Source organism: Equus asinus, chromosome X, assembly GCF_041296235.1.
Source record: "Equus asinus isolate D_3611 breed Donkey chromosome X, EquAss-T2T_v2, whole genome shotgun sequence".
Lineage (NCBI taxonomy): Eukaryota > Metazoa > Chordata > Mammalia > Perissodactyla > Equidae > Equus > Equus asinus.
In genome coordinates this window covers 10781139-10802364 of record NC_091820.1, presented here as the reverse complement: position 1 = coordinate 10802364, position 21226 = coordinate 10781139, and the positions used below count along the sequence as shown (strand labels likewise).

The window sequence follows — 21226 nt, the reverse complement described above, 5'->3', positions numbered from 1 at the left end:
TAGTGCTAGATGCATCTGAGATTCTGTGGTTGTTTGTTATGCAGCAGTATTGTGATCATAGTTACTGATACGTCAATAAAAAATATTTCCTGATAAAGTGCCTACAGTTCCCAACATAACTAATATTTCTTAAATGAGTAACTCATGATAATTCTGTATTGTGTTACTGCGTGATGCATAAGTTTTGATTGAAGAGAAGTAATATGGAGTTTGGTGGAGATGAATGCCCAGACACCCAAAAGAATTCATAAAGTTCCTGGGTTTTTGGTGGTAGGAAAGGGAGAGAAGACAAAAAGAATGGAGAGCTAATGTTCACCTTCTTCACCTATTCTTTCAGGACATACTTGGCACTCAACTAAATGCTTGAGGAGAAGCAGAATTTATTTCAGATCTTTTAAAACTTTGACCCTGCTCCTCCAGATATGCCATATTTGTGGATTAGAAGACTCAATATGGTAAAGATACTATTGCTCTCCAAATTGATGTATAGATTTGATGCAATCTCAATCATTGTGAAAATCTACAAATTGACAGCAAAATTTATATGGAAATGAAAAGGCCACGAATATCCATGGCAATCTTGAAGAAGCACAGAGCTGGAAGACATTGCCAGATATCAAGACTTACTATAAAGCTAATGGAATTAAGCTCATGTGGCATTGGTGCAAGGAGAGACAAACAGACCATTCGAACAAAATAGAGAGTCCAGAAACAGACTCACCCATATACAATCACATGATTTATGACAATATTAAGTGTGCAGTGCAATAGGGGAAAGGATCTTTTCAATAAATGGTCCTGGATTACTTAAATATCCAAATGGAAAAAACAATGAATCTTGACCACTACCCCACACCATACACAAAAGTGAATTTCAGATAGAATGTAGATATAAATATAAAAGCACAGTAATGAAGAAAACATAGGATACCGTTTCATGATTTATGAGTAGGCAGGAAGTTGTTAAACAGGATCACAAAGAAAATAAATGACAATTTGGACTATAACTTTAATCATCCAGTTTTGAAGTGATACTACCGGTACCATTTCAAGAGTGTAATGTGGACCAGAAGGCATTATTCCATTTATGGAATAGACACTTAAATTTATTATTCCCATCTCAAGTCTCATTTTATAAGATCCCCAATCCCTGATAGAAAAGATCAAAAATTTTCTCACTAGTGATATGGATGGTAAGTATAAAATGAGTTTCCTTTCTAATATCAGATATTATTCACTGGCATTAGAATCAATAGTAGTGAGCAATTTTAAAGAGGTCATTTTTTCCAATGCAGTTTTCTCCAATATTAGTATGCTCACCATGAAGAGGCATCACAGAGCAAAGAGATAATACCTTCTTACTCCATGCCCCCTAACTCTTCAGTATTGCATTACAGGCCCCTGTAAATAGCAACCTTCCTTAGTATATTGTGATGTTCTCAGATCATGGACTACTTGACTGAATAATGGTGCCAAATCTCAAGTGTTAGGGCACTGAAATGAAAATAAAACATCTCACGTGATGATCTGTGTCAAGGGGAAAGAAGATTAACCCTATATAAGCAATTCTTAATAGCATCCATCACATAAAATAAAGTAAACATATTCAATTTCAGGCATTTCAAGAGCTGAGAGGTTATATGGAAAGGGAGACTCAAAAGATTAACTGCCAAAGAAGCATGGAAATGAGCCCAGCAAAGGGCAGCCTGAGCTGTGGCCCTGTGTTCTCTCTCTGCTCTGTGATGTTCACAAACACGCAGGTGGCAGACCTCACCTGACGTGGCCCAGAGGCTGCCAAAGAAGACCGCGCCTGAGTAAATGAAACTGTGAGCTATTTTTTCTCTGCAGATGTGTGTCAGGATGGATTTGTAGTCCCAAAGGGAGGAGTAAGAGCATCAGCACTGAAGTCATTCCATAGCAAGACGTCAGCACACCCCACACAGAACCCTCCCTCTCTAACAGGCACACTCTCTGACGTCACACAGCTGACCTTGATGATTCCAAATGAGGCCTGGCAGAATCTGAAAGTTCTGATTGCAAAGGATGTGTGTGTGTGTGTGTGTGTGTGTGTGTGTGTGTGTATTATTCTGCCACTTACAATGAGGTGGGAGGTGTTTTACAGCCTATTGCATGGAAGTACTCAGACTCAACAATATTGAGCTACATAACAAAAAGCTGCCTGCAAGGATTGCTCTTTTGTCTCTTGAAGAAAAGAAGGAGGCATAATGCCTGCTGGGAGAAAAAATAATGTATATTATGAATATTAAGAAATTATTGTCAAGAGTTCATTTGTTTTTCAATATAATTTTCCCCCAAATTAAGCTGCTACAGTGACTGATACCATAAAAGGGTAGCTTCTCCACTGTCCACCTGACTTCCCCAGATCTTGGATTAAGTTAGTTAACCCCTTCTGGATTTCCTTACCTGAAAAATTAAAATGTAAAGTATTTTTCAATTGCCTGGCTCAAGGTCTCCAGAAAACAATCTATAAACATTGTGAACTTGGCCAATGACTTTCTGTTCTTCCAGCTTACTGTATCATGCAATAGTATACTAATACACAGATGTACTTAACCTTGGTAAAGACTAATTGATTGACTTTAAAATGATTTTAACTTTTATTTTAAAAGTGCACAAGTACAAAATATTTACGGCCATTACTGAGAGAGCTTTGATGAGTTATTTCTGTATAGCAGAACCGAAAGAATTTTCCTTAAAAAAAGAACTTCTTCTTAATGAGAAATGACTTTTCCCTTTAATAAAAAAAATCAGTGATTCATATGAGATTCGCGCATAACTGGTTATGTGTTAAATACACTAAGTAAGCTTAGAGGATTAATAATACTTAGAGATTTTAGCACAATTAGGAGCACATGTCACCTCCCTTTAAGTATCTCCTACAACTCAACTCCCAAATGGACCCACAAAGAAGGAGGAAGACAATCTGTCAGTTTTGAAATATTTCGTAATATAGATAATTTTGGGAAACAAAGACTATATGAAGCTAACGTGTCAACATGTATGTCTGGAAGACAACTCTTTGCAATGGATTTAGCAAAACATTAAGATTCTGACGTTGCTGTTCTAAGAAGATATAAGCGGAAAGTGGCTTTTTTGTTTTGTCTGATCAGTATAAGTTGCAGTGGTCATCAGGCTCCCAACCTCTCTCCAGTCACAGTCTCCCTCCCTGCTTCTTCCCTTGATTAAATGAGGTTGGCTACACTCTGATGGGCCGCGGAGATTAATTCTGGATATGTGCAGAATCCACCTGGCAAACCCGATAAAGGCAGCTTCCAAGAGTGGAAGCAGAACAAAGGCATGAATAATAACATAGGGGGATTTACAAAGGACAAAAATATGGGCCACCATTTGAAAGTGACATTAATTACTTAAGTAAATGTCAAAATGCTTGAAAGAAACAAGAGGAAGACAAGTCATGAATATTTAAAGTTGAAACATGCCATTCTGTTGATGTGCCATTTGGAAAGAGATCCTTCTCCTGTTAGCTCAGGTAGTGTGTTTTGGAAGTGGTGTACAGCCTATCTTTATAATGGGCAAACGGACTCATAATTGATACAAAATCCACACACATTTTATCCAGTCCCTTAGTGCCTTGCTACTTAAAGGGCTGTCTGTGGGCTAGAAGCATTGGCCTCAGCTGTGAACTTGCTAGAAATGCAGAATCTCAGACCCCATCACAGATCTACTGAATCAGAACCTGCATTTTAACAAGATCCCCAGGTGGCTTGTGTGTGTTAAAGTTTGAGATGCCCAGTCTCAGAACATTTTAAATGGCATCTCTTCAGTGATGTGTTGTTTCAATCTTCTGCATTTAGAACACTTTACTGGGTAGTAAAAGGGTTTTAGTTGCCTCAGAGAATACAACTATAAATAATTTGCTAACCTACCTGGTATGATCATGCATCAACGTGTAGGTTCCTAACTGTCCAATCATGGTAATTTATAAGAGAACCCCTGGAGAATATATAACCCCATAGCAGGTCAGAAATTAGTTTAAAGAAGAAAAGGCTGCAAATTATTAGTGTATTAAGCATAAAATTCCTGATACATAAGAACAGTCCTCAATCTCCTTGTTTCCTTAAAACATTTGTTTAGCATTTTCTTAAAAGAAATTTAGACCCCAAGTACTGACGGGAAGGTTATCAAAATGTTTATGGCCTCGAACAAGAGACTGAATCAAGTCAGTACCAGGAAAAGTGCAATGTGCTCAGAATTGTCAACTGTTAGACCTGGCAATTCCTTAAGAAATAAACTACATACCACCGCCCTATTTTTACCACGCAGAAAATAAATCCCCACATGGTGAAATGACATGTTGAAGACTTCACGAATAATTGATGATAGCGCCAGAATTATAGGTCCAGTCACGAATCAAATCAGCGCAATTTCTCCGCTCAACATGCGCGTGTGTGATCTGCGTGACGACTGAGTTGTGCAGAGATAAAAAGCCCTGAGCTTTTCCTGTCTCCAATTGCATCATCCAGCGCATTCAACAATGCCTTTACCTGCTCATTTGGAAACCGTTATTTTTAAAGGAATTTCAAAGGCAGTGTCCAAAAATAAAAAGGAGGTGTAGGCCTTAAAAAATAGAACTGTTTCAAAAGAAGCCAGGTGCCTTTTTGAGTGGTTAATGGATAATCTTAAGCATCTGATTGAAGTTAGCATTTATAACAATTATGCATGCCAATGTAAGCTTCTTTGAAGAAAAGAAGAGGTGGTTTGAGTAAATTACTTTCTCAACTTGAGATCAGGAAAGTCACAATGAGGCCTGCTATTTTTCCCCTTGCCTTTGCCAACCGGAGAAGAGGACATAAGGAAGTTAGAAGGGCAAGCAAGTGCTCTCCTCTGAGCAGGGGAGAGTGTGTGTACTGAAGACTCAGCTAGCACACTGAGATGAGAAAGCCAGTGTGCTGCTGTGAGACCTCAGGGGCCTGGGTTGACACCAGAAACACTAACCGTTAAGAAAAGGCTCATGGTGAATTGCTTTATTCAACTTTAGAAGACAAACTGGAGTTAAATTAAGCAAGATTATAGTTAAGTGTGGTGTTAAATTTGATATTGCGTTTCCCTAATCACCAATGAGAGCTTCACTAGTATATTTGATCCCGTTAAAATATTTTATGTACTTTAAATGAATAAATTATGTGTTAATCTATAATATCAGTCATCTTCAACAAGAGTAAGCTCTAACCACGTCAGCAAGAAACTGTTTTTATTTACCTGGTGATTCTTACCTAAAATACAGTGCAAAGGAATAAGTAACTTCCTAAGGATTTGATATTTACATTTTTTGTAACAGGATACTAAAATGAAACTCTCTCTCAGTTTTGGGTGAGAGACTGGAGGACAAAACAATCACTGACAACAATTCCCACATTCCAGAGTGAGCAGCTACAGCACTGCTGCAGGACTTGAAAAGGAGGAATCTGCAAACCACAATGAATTTCCTTCTCACCCGACTCTCGCCCCTCAGGAACTGGAGTTCTACTTTTGGTTTGGTCTCACACAAGCTAATCCATCATTACTGGAAATGGAATTCGTAACCCAGTCAGTCTTAACCAGGTGTGAACATCAGAATCAACTATGGAGTGATTTAATTCTGTTGCTCTGCGTAGGGAGCCAGGCATCTATCTGTCTTTCGAGAAAATAGCACAATAGTTCTGAAATGAACTCCAGCAGAGAAGAACTGCCTTAATCCAATGGAATGAAACTCTGACTGTTTCACTGGTAATATAACAAAGGGAGATTTTTTAGAGAGAATGTCTTCATAACAGTACTCAAATCACAGTATCATCTCCCGCTTTTATCAAATGGACAAGAAGTGTGGTAGATTATTAAATAATGGCTCTCAGTGACTCACCCCTTGCAGAAGTCTTGCCCTGTGTAATCCTCCTCCTTGTGGACTCTGGACTTGGCCATGTCCCTTACTTTGGCCAATAGAACATCAAAAAATGAGATTTAGACAGAGGCTTGATACATACTTGTGCATTGGGGTTTGCCCTCCCACAACCTTGAGACCGTGGTGGAGAAACTGACATGAAAGGCCGTCTGAAGAAGGAGGGCCAGCCATCCCAGCACAGCCACCAGCTAACTGAAGTGAGCTCTAGTGAGAGCAGCAGAACTGCCCAGTCAACCCATAGAATGGTGAGGAGTAATGCATCCTTGCTGTTCCCAGCCACTATATTCTTAGCTAGCTTATTATGCAGCAATAGATCGTTGAAACACAGTGTAGGGGAATTGTTCACAACGTCCGTTTTAAAAAGCAACTAATCAGCAAATAAATGAAGATGTAAGTTTTAAAGTTGATCTTAGAGAAGAAAAGTAAGATATCCAAACTTTGAGTAAATTTCCATCTCTCCATAATGGATTCCAAAAGAATTAATAAACAAAACACATACGCATATATACACGCACACCTCTCATTCAAGGATTTTCCTGTTTCAACTCTTTAATGCCTGTACAAGTCTCTGATTTCCAGTGCTTTATAAGATCATACAAAATTTACATCTTGAATGTTTTTAGTATTAAAGGGCCCCCAAATATCATTTAGTATCTATGTGTGTGTGTGCATCCAGAAAGGTCAGGTTATTTACTAATGCCACTTAACTAATTAGTAGCAGAACTGTTTACATCTCAAGTCTGAACCTTTTGAGTCAAACCTCTCTGCTCCCCATGCTTTTTAAACTGCTATACATGCATTCTTGGAGATGTCAGGAAGAGTATCAAGGGGTGTGGCAAACCAAAGGAAAACCATGGTGCATCTTTCTGGCATGTTAATTTTCCTTGATGGAATTTAATTTGATACTATTTTTTAAATGAAGCAAATATAAATATGTTGTACAAATGTAGTATTCACAAAAGGCTTAGTTCAAAAAGATAATAAGCCAGTTAGTTCCCCGAGAGATTTTTTTGTTTTTTGCCATAATGGATACTTTCGTAGAATATTTTAGAAGCAATACACTAGGCTGGTGTTCCTCTGCTTCTGGTGATCTCATCATCATGGAAAAGAAAAGAATTCTATGTGAAGAGGCATTGGAATGGTGAACTTTTCCTTTACAAGTCACTTATCTACAAAGCATGCATGTGGGGAAGGGAAGACTTGAACCAATTAGATAATCTGTGTGCAACATCACATATAGATTATCACAAGTCAAAAGTCACTGCATATTAAATATCCAAATTCATACCAAGCACCTAAGAGAGATCAGTGGTTTTTACACCCAGACATTCTGATGTAATTGGACTTGGGTGGGACATAGGCATCAGTATTTTTTAAAAGTCCCCCAGGCTTTTTTCTGACCATAGGGCAACATTTTTATGATCATACTAGGTACTGAAAATAAGAGATCTTCAATTTGTTTATTGTCTTAACTAGGGTTGGAAGTATTTTCCAAATCTATTTTTTAATTCTTCAAATGTTGAGAATACACAGGGTGAAAGGGGAGGAGGGCTAGATTTCACTATCACTGATAGAGTCTCTTTTGTATTGAGACTTTGTGTTAATAGGGGGTGAGGCTTGAAAGTCAAGAAGTTTAATTTTTTATGACTCATCTTAAATACCATCCATGTCTTGAAGCTGCCCAGATGGTCTCCATCTTAATTATGTTTTCTGCAATGCTTTCAATGTTATCTTTCTAAAAAGCACACATTGTATTGTGATTGCCCTTCTCAGAAATGAGTAATGACTGTCCATTTATTAAGAAGGTCCCAAATTTCTCAGTCCAATATTTAAGACTTTTACTGAGGACAAAACTATTCTTCAAGCCAAATTTCAATGGCCCAACACAACAGTCTCTTCTGTTATTACTACTAAACTATGCACTACACTTCCACTATCTGTGGCTTTGCCAAGAATTTCCTTCTTTTCTCTCTGTTCCCTCTCATACTTCAAAGGCTTAGGCAAATGCTACCACCTCCGTTAAAACATCTCTAACCCTAATCAGAATAAATAGTTCTTCTATCTTCCTAGCATGGATTTGCACCACAATTAGCATTTGTTGCACTATAGTTTTCACTATAGGTATTTGTGTGTCTGCCTTCCCCAGTAGAAGATGATAACAATAGAAAGAAAAAGACAAAGACAATGAAAAAGAATATTTATTGACCATTTATTTTTTACCAGTTGCTAAACTAAGTGCTTTTCACATTTCATACTTTAATTCTCACAACTCTACAAGGGAGGTCCTATCATTAACTCCACTTTACTGATGTAGAAACTGAAGTTTAGAGAGTTTAAGTAACTCACTTCAGGGTCAAATAAGCTAGGACGCTGTAGCTCTAACTCAGAATTGTCTTAAACGAGAGTCCAAACTTTTAGCCATCGTGCTATCCTACTTGCAGTCTGGGGCAGTATATAATCATTTGTGTATCCAAGATTCAGAATAATTCCTTATTCATAGAAACTCCAAAAGGTTTATTAAATTTTAGGTTCTGGAAGAGATAAAATTTATTCCATTGGCAATATAAACAACCACAGCATTTTCCCACAGACAAATTTGTCATATGTGTCTTATGCTTCAAAATACAGTCTGAGTTATCCTGGCTGGTGTGGGAATGGCAGGTGGATAGATTTCCGATAAAGGTATATAATGGGCACAAAGAAGTCTGGTGGGGAGAGGGGGCTTGGGAGAGACTATGTGAGAGCTTTCTATAAGCTCCTTTTTCCCACAGGACATATTTAGATGGGAGTTTAGTTAAATAGGCTAAGAGACCATGTGTATTTGTGGAGGGCAAACAGTGAGGTCATCCTCTGTTTGGGAAACTCAGTTATCCATGTTTGATGTTACTCCCACAAATGTGGCAAGTTGACCTTAATTGGAGTTGCTAGGATTTCCGCATTGGCATTCCAAACATGTTGGGTGCATATAAAACCTACCATCACTCTGACGGAATCAAACTTGGAAGAGAAAATTTACTAGATACTGGACAGATCTCGGTCCCTTCTGTATGTAGAGTTTGAATAATCCATCAATCATTTATAGTCATGGCAATGAACCATGACACCTATCAGTACCAGATGTGCTAATTTATGATTTGAGGTATAATTACTACTGCATACTGCCATGAGGAGGAAAGGAGGACTTTAGAATAAGTTTTGAGAGGAGAAAATTATCTAAAATCAAGCTGCGTAATCTATGTGTGTGATTATAAACAAACCACTTGAAAACAGGGGCATTTAGTTTTGTGGCTTCTTAGTACTCTTCAGCTAAATTTTCCTAAAACCACAGCAGTAAACCTCTAGGGTTGGTGCTATCCCATACTGTTACCACTTGCCACATGTGACTGTTGAATAGTTGGAATGTGATTCGTCTGAATGGAGATGTGATGCAAGTATAAAACTTTCAGATTTCAAAGAACTTGTATGAAAAAATATGTAAAATAACTCATTCATAATGGTTTATATTGATTACAGGTTAAAATAATAATATTTTGGTTTATTGAGTTAAATGAAAAAATATTAAAATTAATTTTACCTGTTTTTTACTTTTTTTCATGTGGCTACTAAAAAATTTAAATTTTCTTATGTGGTTCACATTCTATTTTTATTGGACAGCTATGGTCTAGATAAAGGATCTGACTCCAGCATCAGATTGCCTGGATTTTAATCCTGGCTTCACCACATACAAGCTGTGTGTCCTTGGGCAAATTACTGGCCTTCTCTGTGCCTCAACTTTCCTCATCTGGAAATGGTAATAATATCTCATGAGGTTTCTGAGAGGATGAAATAAGATCATGCCCACAAAGTGGCCTACTCTGTGCTTGGCTCATGGTGAAAGCTTAATAAAGTTTAGGAATATATTAAGCTTTCGGGAATAGCTTAGACACTGATCATCTCCCTGCCAAGAACCCTTCAGTGGTTTCCCTTTGCCCACAGGACTGTATGCACCTCAGTATGGCAAAAACGAAGAACTTATGGAGGCTGCCTCAGCCCAGATGTCCAGCCTCCCATTCTACTCTGCCCCACCTTGAAATTAACCTTCTTCATGCCACTCTAGCTTTTTCAACACACCATGTTCTCAGTTGCTTTTTCAGTTTTCACATTGTTAGCTCTTCCTCACAGGTCTTTTCTCCTTCCTCTTTCTCTGCCTGTAAAATTCCTTTAACACCCATGTAGGGGTCACTTCCTTTGTAAAGCTTTTCCTAATTCCTACCTTCACATTGCAATCTTGAAGAGTTACGCAATGCACAAATGTAACTTGCACATGTGTCTATTACCATAAATGCCATACTGCATTGCAGTTAGGGGATTACCTGTCAACCTCCCTCACTCACCTGTGATGTTCTTGAGGGTAACAACCACATTTTTCTTTTGTGTGTGCCTAGCAGCTAGCATAATTCTTGGCTCACAATAAGTTTACAACAAAGGTTTGCTGAACTCTTGATACAAACATGAGCTAATCTGTTAATGGAGTAGGTAATTCTCTGCTATGATTTGTAGATTCCTGAAATTCCCTCTGTCTCCCAAACATATCTCATTTTGAACTCTACATTTCCCAGCTGTCATGCTTCTTTGTGACTAATTCCAACTAATGTAGCTTGAGTAGAAGTGTTGTGTCACATGCAGTTCCAGGAAATTAAGAGCAGTTTACCTTTTCCATCCTCTCTCACTCTTAGGTCCACACCGCTAGAAGCAAAGGACTCTAAGACATCAGAGTTACAAAATAAAAGTCACTAGCCCTTAAGTCAGCATCTAGAAGAAAGACAGACAGGAGAAGCCCCCAATGAACATGAATCTGTACTTTAAATGAGATATCTGCCTTTTCTGTGTCAATCCACTGAAATTTGAAGGATTGTTACTACAACAGAGCTTTGCCTGTCTAAACTAATAAACCCACTATGGTAAATATAATTAGAAAATTTCATCTGTATGATATTCTCTTAATTTCAAATGCTCTTTGGAAGAGCAGTAACACAGGAAACTAATCTAGCCTGAAAATCACAGATTTTCCTCTTTTCCAGAGAAATCCAAGAAAAAGAGGATGTCTTAGAATTTTAGGGGACTGCAAAGGGGGTCTCTGAAGGAGAGGATTAGGAAAAGGGCATGAGAAGTGGTGGCTTAGGGCTTCAGGACACCAGAGACAGTCCTCATCTACTTCAATGATTAAAAATTATACCAAAGAAAAATAAATTATAAGCCAAAAGGAATTATTATGCACACACCCAGCTCACTCAGATATATGGTGCCTCTTCCTTCTATTTTATTTTATGCTAGATAAAGCTGAGCAGTTGTATAAATAGAAATGATTGAAGCCTTTACGTCTAATAGCAGAACTCATTTTTATTTCTTTTTTGGCCTCTTGATAAAGCTAAAGGATAAAGTCTTTTTTGGAAAGCTTTTATTTTGGATCTGTTAGGCTGTTCTACTCTAAAATGTCATCAATATTCTTTAAGGTATCAAAACTAATTTTAGCAAAAAGCCCCAGGAGTTTACTGTTGCCGGTCTGATAATGGATATCAATTTTTTAAACTGAAAACAACTAAGAGCTCCAAAAAAAGCCATAAACCAAGCAGACTTTCCTCCTCAAACGATGGGCTCTATGCTTTTATCACTTCTCACAGTGGTACCTCTTCTTATAAGCTGCAAAAGCTATATCTGAACCATGGCAATGATATAATCCCTTTATCTAGGACTTCTCACATTTCCCAATTCATTTGATCTTCTGGCCAGAAGAGAGTATAACAACAAAACCAAATCAAGGTTCAGATTTTGATTCCAACAAGCCATATTGACATATGTGTATATACATATATATTTACCAGCTGTCTTCATTTTCTACATCTTTCTATGCTATGCAAAGTCTTTTCCCAACATGATTGCACAGTAAAGAATTTGACCTTACCCAAAGAGAAGGTCTGGCCTTTGCCTTGTTTCTGGGAGGTCATCTCTGGGCTCTTGTAATGCTATGCCTGATAGAAGTGTCTTTGTTTGCCTGAGTGCCTCGAGTCATACTGGGTAGTCTAACAAAGTGATTTAGGGTAGGTCTGGCCACACCTATACAGTCGTAAGGTGGGAGCCGGCCATGCCAGAAAGACCAACAATGTGATTTAGAGTATGGGCTTTGGGTCATGTGGTATCAGTCGGCCTAGAGACTGAGATCAATCATGTGGGCAATCTTACATAATGGAGCCCTAATACAAGCTCTAAACACTGAAGCTTGAGTGAGCTTTCCTGGTTAGCAATACTCCATGTGAATTGTACATATTGACACCTGGAAAGTAACATGTCCTGACCCCATGAGGCAAGGACAATGGAAGCTTCCTGGGCTCTGCCCTATGCCATTCTTCCCTTGACTTGTTTTAATCCATATCCTTTCCCTACGCTAAACCATAACCATGAGTATAATAGTTTTTAGTGAGTTATGTGAGTCCTTCTAGTGAATTATTGAAACAGAGGGTGCTTTTGGGAACTCCCCAAACTTGCAGTTTGTGTCAGAAGAGAAGGCAGTCTTGGGGACTGTGCCTTCCAATTTTATATTTTGGCCTAAACTCTTTGCAATGATATAATGTAATTGGCAAAGGATTCAGGGGCAGAAAATCCAGGTTCGAGGGCAGGCTCTCTGACTTATCAGCTGTGTAAATTCGGGCAATTTATTTACTCTCTCTGTGCCTCCATGTTCTCACCTGTGAAATGGAAATAATACTATCTATATACAAGAAGACTATTACAAAAATTAAATAAGATAACATATATGGAATGTTTAAAAATTATGGAGTTTTATATACATGTTACTTGTACAAATGTCTCCTTGTTGCCTTTGAAGTTATTCCATGTGAAAACATGCTCCCTGTAGTCTTAATTTGCCACTATATCAAAATTATTTTTTCCTAAACACAAACACTTTTCAAATTATGAGTATTACTGTCAATATCTGTAATCTCATATCTTATTTCAAACTTATAGTGCACTTAGAATAAAAGAACACTAATCTTACTGCAATGATAGGGCATAAACCCTAGATATAATGAAACAAATAATCTAGTAAAATTGGGTATTCAGATTACAAGCATTAGAGGGAAATCACAAAGCTGTCAATAACATCTTAAACGTGTATAGTTATCTCTATGTTTAAAATCTTTATAAATACATGTTATTTATAGTGTTCCAATAATTTTCTGAAATTGCCAGAATATTTAACATTACCTCATTTTGCAGCAACTTAAATCTGAAAAGGGCTATATCGCCCCAAGTTTCGTTTGTTCATTCACTCAGCAAATAGTTATTGGGCAATAACTATCTGTTATGCAATGCACTATTCTAGGTACACTGTTTTACAGTGACAAGTAGGCAAAATCCTTGCTCTTATGAAGCTTACACTTTAGGGATTATGGTTTCATAAGTTTGTTGTGTAGCTCATTATCATAGAAGTGTCTGAGACAGGACTTGAACGTGACTTTTCTAAAAACTAGTTTAGTGCATTTTCTTTTTTTGTCATTCTGCTTCAATGTATAGCTAATATAGAGTTGATCTTCCCCATATTGGTCAGACCATATCTTTCCATTTTAGTTTAACTTACTAAATGAAAGAATGTCTCTTAGGATGATTTCTGAGAAGAAACAAACAAGTGAAAAAAAGAATGGATGTCTTCACAAATCTCATCAGACTGTAAATGAAAAAAATAGTTTTGAACCTAAGAGAAATAACCATTGAATTGTTTATAGTCCCAAATTAGTAGAAATATATGCAATCTTCCAGAATTAGAAAGTTGGTCAGGAAAAAAAGAAGAAAGAAGAAATAAATATGGAGTCATTGTTTATTTGGAACTGAGATAGGAACTGTGGAATCTGTGATAATAAACCATTCATTCATTCACCACATGGTATCATATGAGGCTTTGTGGAGATATTGAGTTAATTAAGAAAATTATAGGCTCTGAAATTAATAACATTATAGTCTAGCCAAAGATGTATTTTTTCCCAAATTATACATTCTTTATCTTTCTCTAAAAGGAATTTGGTGGCTCTTACCAAAATCATATATAGAAAAGTAATTAAAATATTAATTTAGCCATTCAACAATTATTTATGGAGCATCTATTATGTGTCAAGACTGATGCTGGGTAGTAGGAATGCAAGAGTATGTGAATCAGGAGCAGCCACTGCCTTCTTAAGTCCTACAGTGTAAGTTGGTAAAACAGAAAGTGCCCTCCAAAAGGAAGGAGAGTGCAGGAGTAAAGCAAGTGAACGGGTTGGAGGTTGAGAAGACATGAGTTTAGGGACATGGGTGTAGGGAGAGAGCAATGAGAGTGAAGGCACAGAAGCACTGGTATATTCAAGACAGCTCAGGAAGGCTGAGCATAGTGGGCAAAGAGGAAAGGTGAGGCAGAACAGGCAGGCTGCAGCCAGATCATGGAAGCCCTTATGAGCTGATTTAAGGCATCTGGCCTTTGTTGTAAGGGATTTAGGAAGCATGAAAGGGTTTTAAAGAATGGTGATATCGCCATACTTGTATTTATGTAACTGGAGAATGGAGAATATACTGGAGGGAAGCAAAACTTCAGGGAGGGCACCAGTTAGGAAGCCATGATAATGGTCAGGGTCACAAAAAATCATGTCTTAAACTGGGGTGGTGGTGTATATGGAGAGGAGATAAACTTGAGAGACATGTGGAAAAGTACATGGGACTCAGAAATCAATTGAACATGGAGTGTGGCTGGTTCAGTTGGGTGGATGGTGGCTCATTTACAGAGATATGAAACACTGTAAGAGAAATATTTGTGTGTGTGTGTGCTTGTGTCTCAGAATTTGATGACAGTTTTGGATTTACGTTGGAGACATCCATGGAGAGACGGCATGACTAATAGGAATATGCTAATTTGTAGCTCACATGAGAGGCATAAAAAAATTTCAAAACTACTCAAAAAAAGTTTTATATCCATTAAACAAACTAAAGTGCTCCATATTCCTTCACCACTTGAATGATTTGCCCCCCACCCTCTTCCTGTTCTAATAATTGGATATAAATAATTAACTCAAATTGGTAGGCAATAGGAATATTCCCTTGAATGCATATTTATTATTTGCCTTTTGTGAGTGTCAATATGGACTTACTGACTTCCACTGGCTCAGCTGGTCCAAATTTAGTATAATCATTGCTTACTTTTTGATGTTCAATTTGTCACAGGCTGCCTGAGAGGGACCGTTTTAAGGGCCAGCATCTCCAGACATTTAACAAATATGTCCTCATTTACCCACAACAAGATAGTCCAGGTTCATTTTGAGTTCTCTTGCCCCAAAGAGACCAACATCTGGGTACCAGGGAGAGCACATTGTATTGTTTCACAAGGGAACTCAAAGCAGGCAAGGTGACATAGGAGCTTCAAACCACTAACATAAAGCAGAAAGACAACATTTTCTTCAAAGTCCAAGTATTCAAGTGTCTTTTTTACCTTTCTCTAACATGAGAGTTTATTAACCTATTTTATTTATTCCTTCCAGTAATTTCTGGTGTACCATGCCATATTTTGTCACTACAAACAATGCTTTCAATTTATATTGTCACTCCAAATTTAGAAGTCTTTATTTTCTCTTCCTTCTCTTTTTCCCAAGCATCATGGAATTGGCACCAAAGTATGAAAGTCTAGATCAGGGGTTAGCAAACTACAGCCCATCAGCCAAATCTGGCCCATTGCCTGATTTTTAAAATAAAATTTATTGGAATGCAGCCATACCCATTTGTTTACATGTTGTCTATGGCTGCTTTTGTACTGTAAAGGCAGAGTTGAGTAGTTGTCATAGAGACTGTCTGGCCCACAAAGACTAAAATATTTACTATCTTCCCCTTTACAGAAAAAGTTTGCCATGCCTTAGTCTGAATGATCTCCCTTGTCTGCACCTGCGAGTCACCAATTGTCTAAAAAGAAAAAGAAATCCCAACATCCTTCCAAGGGAACACCAAAGTATGCAGAGACAGGCTACCCAGTAGTGCAGCTAGATTCCGAGCAATTTGCCAGCAATAGCAGGGAATGGGTCAATACAGAAACTTTCGGGTTTTCCCAAAGCTCTTCAACTTTTTATTGCTATGGGTCATAGTATCATGATTTATTATTTATCAAGGGGACCTTAATATTGAACTGTAACTTTTTAAAGGCCTTTTTGTTTATATGTATTTAATGGATTGATTTATCAGTAGTCCCAGTTTCTCCCCTGTGCTCCCTCTCTTGTGTCCACACCCTTATCATGTGACTTTGCAGTTTCTCTCACTAAAGAGCCAGAATGTCTTCCCATCTTTTTTATCTGAGTTGGCCTTGTGACATGTTTTAGCCAGTAGAATGTGGTGAAGGTGATGGCGTGCCAGTTCTGAGCCTAGTTCTCAAAGAAGTCTTGTATGTTTCTGCTCTCTCCCTTGCATCTCTGTCCCTATCATAAAAACATACCCAGGAGAGTGAAAGATACATGGAGCATATCTGAGTCATCTCATTTACCCAAGCCACAGGCAGCCAGGATCAACCAACAGTGAGCAATATCCACACATGTGAATGAGCCTAGCCGAGAACGGCAGAGCCTCCTTAACCAACCACTCCAGATGTATAAAAAATAGACACATTGTTTTATGCTACTGAATTTTTTGTTTGTCTGTCATGCAGCATTATTGTGGAAATAGATAACTGATACAAAATTTATTGAAATTACTTATCTCAGTGTTATGCCAGTCCATCTTTTCAAAAACCAATTAAGAGTGTTAGAAAATACAACCAAATTGATACTGAGAAATTCGAGACACTTGTAAAACTTAATCCCAAGAGATCAAGTAGAATATTTCTATGAATTGTCTGAATTCTACAAGAGCCAACTCAGAAAACACTAGCGCATTTGGATTATGGCACATTTCATTTGCAATTCTGTAACCACATTGCATTTAAATATCCCAAAATCCCTGTACAAGCAATTCCCCCAGCATTTTTGGATCTATCCAAAAAGTTTTAATCCACATATTAAAAAAATATGAGAATTTAGAAAGTTGTAGCTATAGAATTTTTTGATGCAATTATCCAACATTTTGTAGGGATTTTATCCCCTCTAATGTTTAATTCTGTGTACAACTACTACAGACAAGGAATAATCAGTCACTTTCTTCTAGAGAACTTCGTGAATAGGGCATAATAAGTTCTCCAAATGTGAGACATAGCTTTGCCCAAATCTAAACAGGCCTATTGCATGTTGAGATTCCCACTTGGATCTAGAAGAAGCCAGGAGCAATTTCTTTTTAATGGTTTGGTAGTCTGTGTGGTTCAGACTTTCTGATCTCCAATAATTTAACTGATTTGGATGCTACTTGCTTAGGGTCTGGTAAGGGATTATCATCCTTCATGTTTAATTTATATCTGGGTTTAAGTAGGGGCAACACCAATACCTGAGAGCTCTGTGGTTTCACTTACAGATAACCTGTGGTATTACCTTTGCTAATGACTGCTGCTCTCTTGAGGGGAGGGTGTGTCTCCATCTTCAACTGGTCTTGCAGATGGGCCTAATCCATCTACCCCTTGGGGGATCCAATGTACTCAAAAATTTCTTTGAGTTGTATTTCCACCCTGCTTGCCCTTCCTTCTCTCAGGATCATTTTTAATTCACCTAATGAAGCTAGAGAACTTCTTTTCTTTCTGAGTATTTTTAAATCAAGTCTCATTTAACCAAACTTCTCTTGGGGAACTTCCCCAATTTTGAATCACCTTCATTGAAAAGGTGGAGGTGGAGAGGAAAGCCCTTGCCTGCCCCCCATGCACCTTCTTACAGTTTCAAATCAAAATTCTAAATGTTCCAGACAGGAAAAAGTAGTTGGTCTTTTTCCAAGATGTGAGAAAATCTGGGCTTTGTGCCAGTGTCTCCTTCTTTATCTCAGTTGGTTCTGTCCCAAGAAGGTCATCTATTCTTAAACAAAATTTTGTCTGCAAATATCAGTTATTTAACCATTTGGTTGAATTGTCTTGAGACAATTTAAATCAGTATGCTTGGGAACTGTGTCTTACCCTGGACATAATTAGGACTATAGTTTGCAACTTCTCAGACATTCTTAGTACTGTATTTCACCAGGTTATATGCACTTTTCTCGAGCAGAAGTTTTAAAGAGATTACTTTTTGTTAATTTTTTTTACCAATGGTAATTTCATGTCTTAAATACTTTTGATTTTCCACTCAGAAAATTTTATATGTTTAGTCCACATAGAAAATTATCTTTGAGACCCAAACTTCTGTATGCCATTAAAATTTTTTTGGATGCTCAAATCACAGAGCTCCAAGTTCACAGCACCTTTTCAAGAGAGGAGTTTAAAAATCCAAAATACAGATTAGTTTCTATATGTGATAAATTCATCATAGCTTAAAGTAATAGAATTTCAATCTTATTTTTCCCTTTGAGATCTGTCTCTTTGGGTTAGTGACAACAAGGGTGTCTCAGCTTCTTTCTTCCCTTCTCACATTTAAACCCAATTTTGCCTAATAAACAGGACTTCATCAGTCTGTAGGATGCTTGGTTGGGAAGTACTTCCCTCATCCTAGATGTTACCATTCCTGATTTATCTGTTGCAGGATCAGTGTCATGATTTCAGTGTCAGTTGTCCTTAACAGTACTGCAGTACTGAAACATGCTACATTTCCCCATTGCCTCCCAACACCCTCAGCTCTAGGTAACCGCTAATCTTTCTGTATCTATGGATTTGCTCATTGGGAGCATTTCATATAAATGGATTAATACCATAAGTGATCTTTTGTTACTGATTCTTTCACTTAGCATAATGTTTTCAAGGTTCATGCAAGTTGTATCATGTATCAAACCTGCATTTCTTTTTCCTTTTTTGCCAAGTAATATTTCATTGTATAGATACACCATATTTTGTAAGCCATTCATCAGTTGATGATGGACATTTGGATTGTTTCCACTTTGGGCTATTATGAATAATACATCTATGAACGTTAGTGTACAAGTTTTTGTGTGGACATATGTTTTCATTTCTCTTGGGTATATACCTAGAGTAGAATTGCTTAGTCGTATGGTAACTCTATGTTTAGCATTTTAAGGAATTTCCAGACTGTTTTCCAAAGTGGCTATACCATTTTACCTTCCCACCAGCAATGTATAAGGATTCCAATTTCTCTACATCCTCATCAACACTTGTTATTTTCTGCCTTTTTGATTATAGCCATCCTAGTGAGTATGCAAATGGCATCATTGTGGTTTTGATTGTGCAATACAATTTTAACATTCTTAGTTAAAATGTAGACTGCAGGGTGCTGAAATGGATGTAGAAATATAATACTTGGAACCTCTCTAACTTTGTGTGATCATTAGTGCAGCTCACTTTGGGCTCTTCTGCCTTCCCAGTCCTAAGTCAGATTTCATTTCCTGAATGGCTTGTGGTTAGGTGCAGCCAAGTGACTAGCTCTGGCCAATGAGTTGTGAATGGAAGCAATGCCTATCACTTCTATATCAAAGAATTTAATTGCTAGTACAAGACCCTGCAGAGCTCTTTCCTTCTAACTTGACAACCAACAACTTTCAAGATAGTGGCAGCTCTGATAGCCTGGGTCATGGAGTAAGGAGACATTTAGCAGAACTGACCTATGATGTACAAGCTGTGTGAATGAGAAACAAACATTTGTTATTAAGAGATGGGAGTTGTTTGTTACTGCAGTATAACTGGGCATAACCTGAGTGATAAAATGATCTTTATTTTGAATTATGAATTATTATGTATGCTACTTGGTGGTTAAGATATTAGAGTTCAACAGACCTGGCAGATAATTTAGCGTCTCTAAGCCTCAGCCGCCTCCTCTATCATACAGGTGTTGTAAATCTACCTCACACAATTGTTTGAAATTAAGCAAGCCAATGTATTGTTCAGTAATGCTTAGCACAATGCATGGTACATAGCAGGTTCTTAAGAAATGATTGTTATTAATAGAAGGACAATGAGTTGAGGACTATAATATTGGAGTTAACTTTATGCAGATGATGAGCTAGACTTTGAAGGACCAGCCCATAGAAGCAGAGAGGCAGGGAAAAGGATAATAGTTTTTCTTTGGGTAGTTAGTTTTAGCCTTGCAGCAAGTCTGCCTAACAAATATCCTGGTTAGTTTATAGATGCATGCCATTATCGCAGGGTGTAAGGACCTTCTTTTAGGTCTTGACTTTTTTTCCCAGAAGAGAAGAAATGGCTGCAGTATTCTGACTCATTTCATAGAATGAGGAGCACACAATTTGGGATGTAATTACATTTAAAATATGCTGGAAAGTGATTTCATGAATCTGAAATTATCATCACTCTTCAGAATGACAGGCAAAGGGGAAAATGCCAAAACAAGTTCCCTTGAAAACATTTAGAATCAATATAAAATATGTTTTTCCTTTATGTGCATTCCTTCCTTGAGGCTTAATGAGGCAGGGACCTGGTTCAGCCTGGCAGAAGACAATCAACAGAATTACTTAATACCGTGCAAAGGTTTCCGTACAAGGGGAGGGGAGGAGAATTGAGTAAACCACAACAGTTATTTCCATACCTTGGACATTGGTGGCCATGAATTTCCTCTTTCTTGGCTTCCTCTCTACTTCTTTCTCTTCTTAGAGGCTTGACTGTTCCTCCTTGTCCTTTAGCTGACTTGCTCTCCTATTCTGCCTATTCTCTAAATATTGTTATTCCACAGGTCAAGCATCAATCTTATTCTCTCCTCATTCTACAAACCCTCTCTCAAAGTTCTCGTTCTCTGCCATGGTTTTACCTTCTCCCATAAGTTGATAACTTCTCCATCTGAGGTCTTGTTTCTAGGTGTACGTTTCTATCTTCCTGTTGGAAACCTCCACCTGGATGTCCTACAGTTTTTAACATGCATTATTGCTTCCATTTGAAATGTTATTCTTTTATCTTCACCAGCCTGACTCCTTCAGGTCTCCTCTTAAACTTTACTTCTTCAAGATAGTGTTTCCTGCGGCTGAGGTCTACTTGAGTATACTATCCAAACACTCCATTATTTTACCTTAAGCAATTCAGAGCCAACTGTTTTAAATTACACATTTGTGGACTTATTCAATTTTCTCTCTTCTATGCTAGACTTTTCACTCTGTGACAGCTAGCACAGTATCTGCTTTCATCTCCATCATTTTCCCAGTTTCTAGCATATGGTAGGCACTCAGTAAAAATTTGTTGAATAAATGAATCAGTGATACAAGCTGAACCTGAAACACTCCCCACCTCTTCTGCTCCTATTCGTATATCCC

General features: G+C 37.7%; 1 protein-coding gene across 9 annotated transcripts in view; it reads right to left on the bottom strand.

The window, feature by feature from the left end:
• The window catches only part of GLRA2 (glycine receptor alpha 2), a 268210-nt gene extending 247352 nt beyond the window's left edge, over positions 1-20858 (bottom strand). For 4 of the 9 annotated variants that reach the window (XM_070502445.1, XM_070502448.1, XM_070502444.1 and 1 more), the window contains exon 1: positions 20512-20856. The gene's annotated coding sequence lies outside the window, so the exon portion shown is untranslated. Of the gene's footprint in view, positions 1-20511 lie in introns of all 9 variants that reach the window. The other 5 variants (XM_070502451.1, XM_070502449.1, XM_070502452.1 and 2 more) reach the window with 3 other exon arrangements.
• Positions 20859-21226: the final 368 nt, after the last annotated feature.